Source organism: Castor canadensis, chromosome 4 (assembly GCF_047511655.1).
Source record: "Castor canadensis chromosome 4, mCasCan1.hap1v2, whole genome shotgun sequence".
NCBI lineage: Eukaryota > Metazoa > Chordata > Mammalia > Rodentia > Castoridae > Castor > Castor canadensis.
Window position 1 is genome coordinate 73,237,664 of NC_133389.1, and position 5,499 is coordinate 73,243,162.

The following is a 5,499-nucleotide window of genomic DNA, read 5'->3' on the forward strand; positions in this document are numbered from 1 at the left end:
ACCCCCATGTCTGGGCATCTGGACAGAGTGACTAAGGCTGGGAGCTGCTTAGCCTCTGTAGCATCCCTCTAAGGGATGTGTCGGCTGCCTGAGTCTCTGCAAACTGTCCTTATAGATATCAGGCCACTGAGGAGAGGAGGAGGCTGGGAACCAGTTGTGACTGATGGTCCTAGGGCCCTATGTCTAGCAGTTTTTCTCTCCTCTGTTACGTCTTCCCAGAAACCTTGAGAGGTAACTTCTCTCAGTATCTGTGGGGGAAGATACTGGTTCTGCTGGTTTCCCCAAATATTATCTGTGACCCTATCTATAGTGTGTTCCTTCTTTTTTTTCTTTTTCTTTCTTTCTTTTTTTAATCTCCAATCAAAGATCTCTGGCTGTTAGTCTTTGCTAATCATGAGTTTTAAATGTGTCATTTTTGTTTTCAGTACTGGGGATTGAACTCAGGACCTTGTGCTGGCTTGGCTTAAGCCAAGCTCCCAGCGCTTTTGCTTTTAGTTTTTCGCCACCATACCTGGGCCCAGCCTTCTCTTTTTAAAATTTGCTGCCCCTTCTGCAAACACCAGTCAGCCAGTATGTCCCATAGGTCAGGCAGGGAAGCTGAAGTCTGGGTCTCCTGTTGGCTCCCATCCTGGAACTTAAGACAGGAGTGTTTTGAAAAAGGAGCCCAGCCACTGTGGCCATGGGATGTGCTCTGGATGGCTGCCCAAGGAGAATATGGGCATCTTGAACTCCTGGAGTTTATGAATCAATGACAGCTCTTTCATGAATATGACTTCTAAATGAGAAAAAGTTCCAACTTTGGGTCACTAAAAAGTTTTTCTAAGGCATTTAGAGTAGTCTTTTACTACATTACTCAAAAGCTTCAAGTGATGAACATTAAACCGAATTGTGGTTTAAATCTGATCATTTTAAATATTTTTCAAATAGATTTTATATTTGTAGGACCACTACAGTTAAATTGAACTGTTTGGCTTAAAGCTGTCTCCTATCCATGTATGAAGTTTAGCCTATAGGTTTCACTGTATGTAGTTAGCTGTAATTTAACTTAGTGTGCAAATGGACTGTAACCTATTTGTAGCAATTGAGTCTCAACCAATCAGAAACACCCATCTACTGAAACCAAGTTCAAATAAGACAGACGTGAGCTCTAACCAATGGGCCTGTCTCTTTCTTTACTTTGCTTCAATTTTCCATATGTTATTTATTTCATTTTCTTTGGCTAAAAGCATAACCTGCTTTTGCTTGTGGTTGGGGCAAGTTTTCTGAACTATTTTTGGTCCAGACTACTATTTGTGTCTAAAATTTCAAATAAACCAAATTAAGATCTACAAAACTAGACTCCTTGTAATTTTGCCTTTTAAGAGTTTATACACTTATTTCATGTTCTGATCTTCATCAGAATATTAAAAACATTTGAAATATATTTTCAGTATCAGTTGATGATTATTTTTGCAATAGTCTTTTTGTTATTATTTTTTTATTTACTTTTTTCCCCTTTGAGACAGTTTTCATGCTATGTACCCCAGGATGGCCTCAAACTGGCCTCCTGCCTCAGTCTCCCAAGTGCTAGAATTATAGGTCTGCACCACCATTGTGTGGCTTATTATACACTCTTATAATATTGCTTTTCAATCCTTATTCCTCTTTTCCATTTTGAATAATTTTTCAAAGCTATCACAAATTGAAATATAGAAGACACCCAGCTTATGAGTTTACTCATGATTTTTCAGTGTTACAGTGGTGTGAAGGCAATACACACTCATTACAAACCATATTTTGAATTTTAATCTTTTCCATTCTGGCAATGCTGGGCAGCAGCAAATAATCTAAAAGGTAGGTGAAAAAATTGAAAAAATAAGACTTTCTGTTTAATTAATTTTTTAGAAAGCAGTGTTTATTTTCCATTGTATTGCTAAAGTGTCCTGAGCAGTGGGAGCTGCAACACAGTCTTCTGTGGCCTGCAGGTGCTCCAATCTTTACTAGGGAACCGCTAAACAGGCACAGAGGACCCCTGCCCACCTGCAGCCTGAGCAGAAGTGAACTCAGGAACTGGCATGGCACATTCACCCTGAAATCTCTCCTTGTTCCCCTGCCTTTTCACCACTGTCCTGCTCTTCCTTATGATCTCTGTAGAAGTAGAAGTCAGGCCTGACCTCCCATGGATGTTCACAGGAGATGACTGCATGCATGTGCAGAATTTCCTGGACCAGCATCTACCACATCAGACCCACAGAGTAAGCCCTCTTATTATATGGGATGATAAAGCCTACAGAATGGAGAGGGGAATCTGTGTTGCACAAAGCAACCATAGACATCAGAAGAAATGGCTCCCAGAAGTTGCCAGAATCTGGTTAGTGAAGATTCCAGGAGGGAAGCATCCAGCAATGGGAGTGGCTCTACTGTCAGTGGCAAACTTCAGCACTGTCCACATCCAGGACTCCTGGAGGATGGGGCACTGACCCCAGCAGAATTTTCAGTGGCAACACTGGCATGAGCTTCCAGCAGAGGCTTCTCCCAGGTCCTCTGCAGATTTATGACCTAGATACCACTTTTCCTTTTGTAGGTGTACAGCTCTGTCTAGAAATCAAGGCTGCTGCCACCTAAGGGTTCCTGCTCCAAAGAATGTGAGAGCATCCCCCTCCATTTGCAGGACACCAAAGGTTCCAGACACTGTGTTAAAGTTTCCCTTGCAGTTACTACAAAGATCAAGAGTAATGTCATGGGAGGCTGGAGAGGAAAAGAAAATGATAGTGAATGAATAATACTGAAATACATTGTATCTGAGTATGAAGATGGTATAAAGAAATGCACTGAAAGCTATTGGATAATAAGAGAGAAGGGAAATAAAGGAAGAGTGAGTAATTAGGAGTTAATCCGATTCAAGTACGATATATAAATGTGTGACATACCAAGGCAAAACCCCCTTGAACAATTAATGTACATTTAAAAACTGAAGGACAGGAAGGAAAAACAGGTCCTCTCTGGGGGTGAGTATCAGTGGGGGTGGGGAGGGCAGAAGGAGAGGATGGAGGAAGGTGAATATAGTCAACGTACTTTATATACTTGTATGAAAATAGAACCATGAAACCTGTTGAAATTGTTCTAAGAAGAGGGGAAGGGGATGAAGGAGAAAGATGGAGTGGTAAATCTAATTCTGATACATTCTAAGCACATATGTAAATGTCACAATGAAACCCCCTCTGTACAACCAAAATGTGCTAATAAAAATTTAAAAAACAAAGCACAGTATGAGCCCCTTCCTTCCTGGGTAGCATGGAAAGGCAAGAGTTACTATTTAAAAATAGGCTTGTATTTTGCTTATTAATGGATATTTTCAAGGCCCAGTTAGCATTGCAATTAAATTCTTTCCAACTTCCTATAACTTGTTTTATACATTTTTAGCTTACTGAACCAAATAATAATAATAATAACAATGAATTTTGCTCCTAAAACTCTCCTTTTCCTGCTTCTTGTCTTTTTGTTTTGGTTTGGTTTGGTTTGGATTGGTTTACGAAAGAGCCTTGAACTCCCAATCCTCCTGCATCAGCCCCCCAAGTACTGGGGTTATGAGCATGTGTCATCATACCACAGGCTCTTTTGTCTTTTTCTAATATTTCACTTCATGTTTGCTTTGGAGGAGGGTTTGGTGTTTTTTGTTTGTTTGTTTGTTTTTTGAGGGGGGGTTGGTTTTTTTGGCGGTACTGTGATTTGAACTCAGGGCCTAGTGCTTGCTAGGCAGACACTCTACCACTAAAGACACACCCACAGCCCTTGCATTTACTTTTGCTTTTCAAAAAAAGTAGTCTTTCATTCTAGTTTGCTTTTATCTATGGTAAACTGGGTAAAAGCCCAAGATTTTATTCACAGAGTAGAAAACTTCAAAATCTCATTTCACTCAGATCCATAGTAAATATTTCCATCTATACATATTGAGTTACATATCTTGCACAGCTTAAGAAATCCTTTGAACTAGAGACACCAATGAGGACACTGTTAACCTAAATTTAAGAACAAAATCAAAGAAAAATTCTCCAAAGAATAATAATATTCACTTGGGAATAGCAGACCATTTCAAGAGAGATATGCTTGCCATAGTGAACTATGGGTGTATTCAAAGAGCTTGAGATGAGGGGAAGTTTTTACAGACAAAACTGGAGAGGATAGTATCAGATATTTTGAAGCAAAAATCCTTGGTTGCATGGTTCATAATTAGACTGACCTCAGTCTGAGGTTGAACAGTTCTTAGGCAGATGTTCTTATAGAAGCTGTTGTTGTTTATGTAAGGTTACAGTGGCCTCAGTACAAACTTGTGCTTCTGGCAGTCTTTTGTGATAGTTATTGTCAAGAAGTAGTTTGTGCTAGTCAACTTTCTGTCATGGTGACAAAATACCTGAGAAAATCAACTAAATAAAGGAAAGGGTTTATTTTTGCCTCAGTTTCAGAGATTTGTTGTCCATGGTTGCTCAGCTCTGTTGCCTTGGAACTGTGACAATGCAGTGTATCATGGCAGGTGCATTGGTGGAGGAGGTCACTCACCTTATGGCAGCTGAGAAGCAAAGAAATGCAGGGAAGAAGAGAGGCTGGATTCCCAATATTCCCTTCATGGCACAATCCCAATGCCCTAACTTCTTTCCACTAGGTCCCACCTCCCAGTAGCACCACAGTTTGGCAATCAAGCTTTCAACACATGGGCCTTTGGGGAACATTTCAGATTCAAAGCATAGCAATGTGAAAGAACCCATTCTTCATAACCTCCCAGCTTTGTTCATTTGTGTGTTGATCCATTTTGATTCTGACAACTCTCATATTTCTTTCACAGCAGTTGTGTGAATTGTCAGATACCTAGAATCTCAGATTTTAGCACTGAAGAGAGCCTATAACTTCTTCACATTTGGAAAAACAAGCCATTTTCCTAAACCATTTTTTCTGGTGACACTACAAACACTCTAGTACAGGGCTGTCAGGATGAAATGTCTTCCCCTCTCAGTAGCCTTTTCCATCTTAGATTTTTGAAAACTTGTCATAGCAGAATATTGCCCCTGCAAAGATACCCACACCCTGACCCTCGCAACATGTGAATGTGTTTTCTGTAGCAAAAGGACTTTGCATATTTGATAAAATTAAGGGATTTGATATGGAAAGATATTTCTGGATTCTCTGGGTAGACTGAATCTAATCACATGGCTATCAAAAGAAGGAAAAGAGAAGCAGAAACAGTGATCAGAGATGGAATGGAAGAGGAAGAGGGTGATTCACAGCAAGAGGCTCTTGACCTGCCATAGTGACTTCAAAGGTGGAGGAAGAGGGCCAGGAACTAAGGAATGCAGGTGGCCTCTAGAAGCTGAAAATGGCTTTCACCTGATAGGCAGCAAAGAAACAGGAGTCTCAGGCCTACAACCCCAGGGAACTCAATTTTGCCAACAACCCAAATGAGAAACAAATGCTCCTCTAAAGTCTTCAGAAAAAAACATAACCATGCTTATGCCTGATTGCAACCTA

The 5,499-nt window shown here is 40.3% G+C and overlaps 1 pseudogene; it reads right to left on the minus strand.

The window, feature by feature from the left end:
- Positions 1–1,880: 1,880 nt before the first annotated feature.
- LOC109699681 (small ribosomal subunit protein uS2B-like) lies at positions 1,881–4,604 on the minus strand (annotated as a pseudogene).
- Between the last annotated feature and the right edge of the window lie 895 nt (positions 4,605–5,499).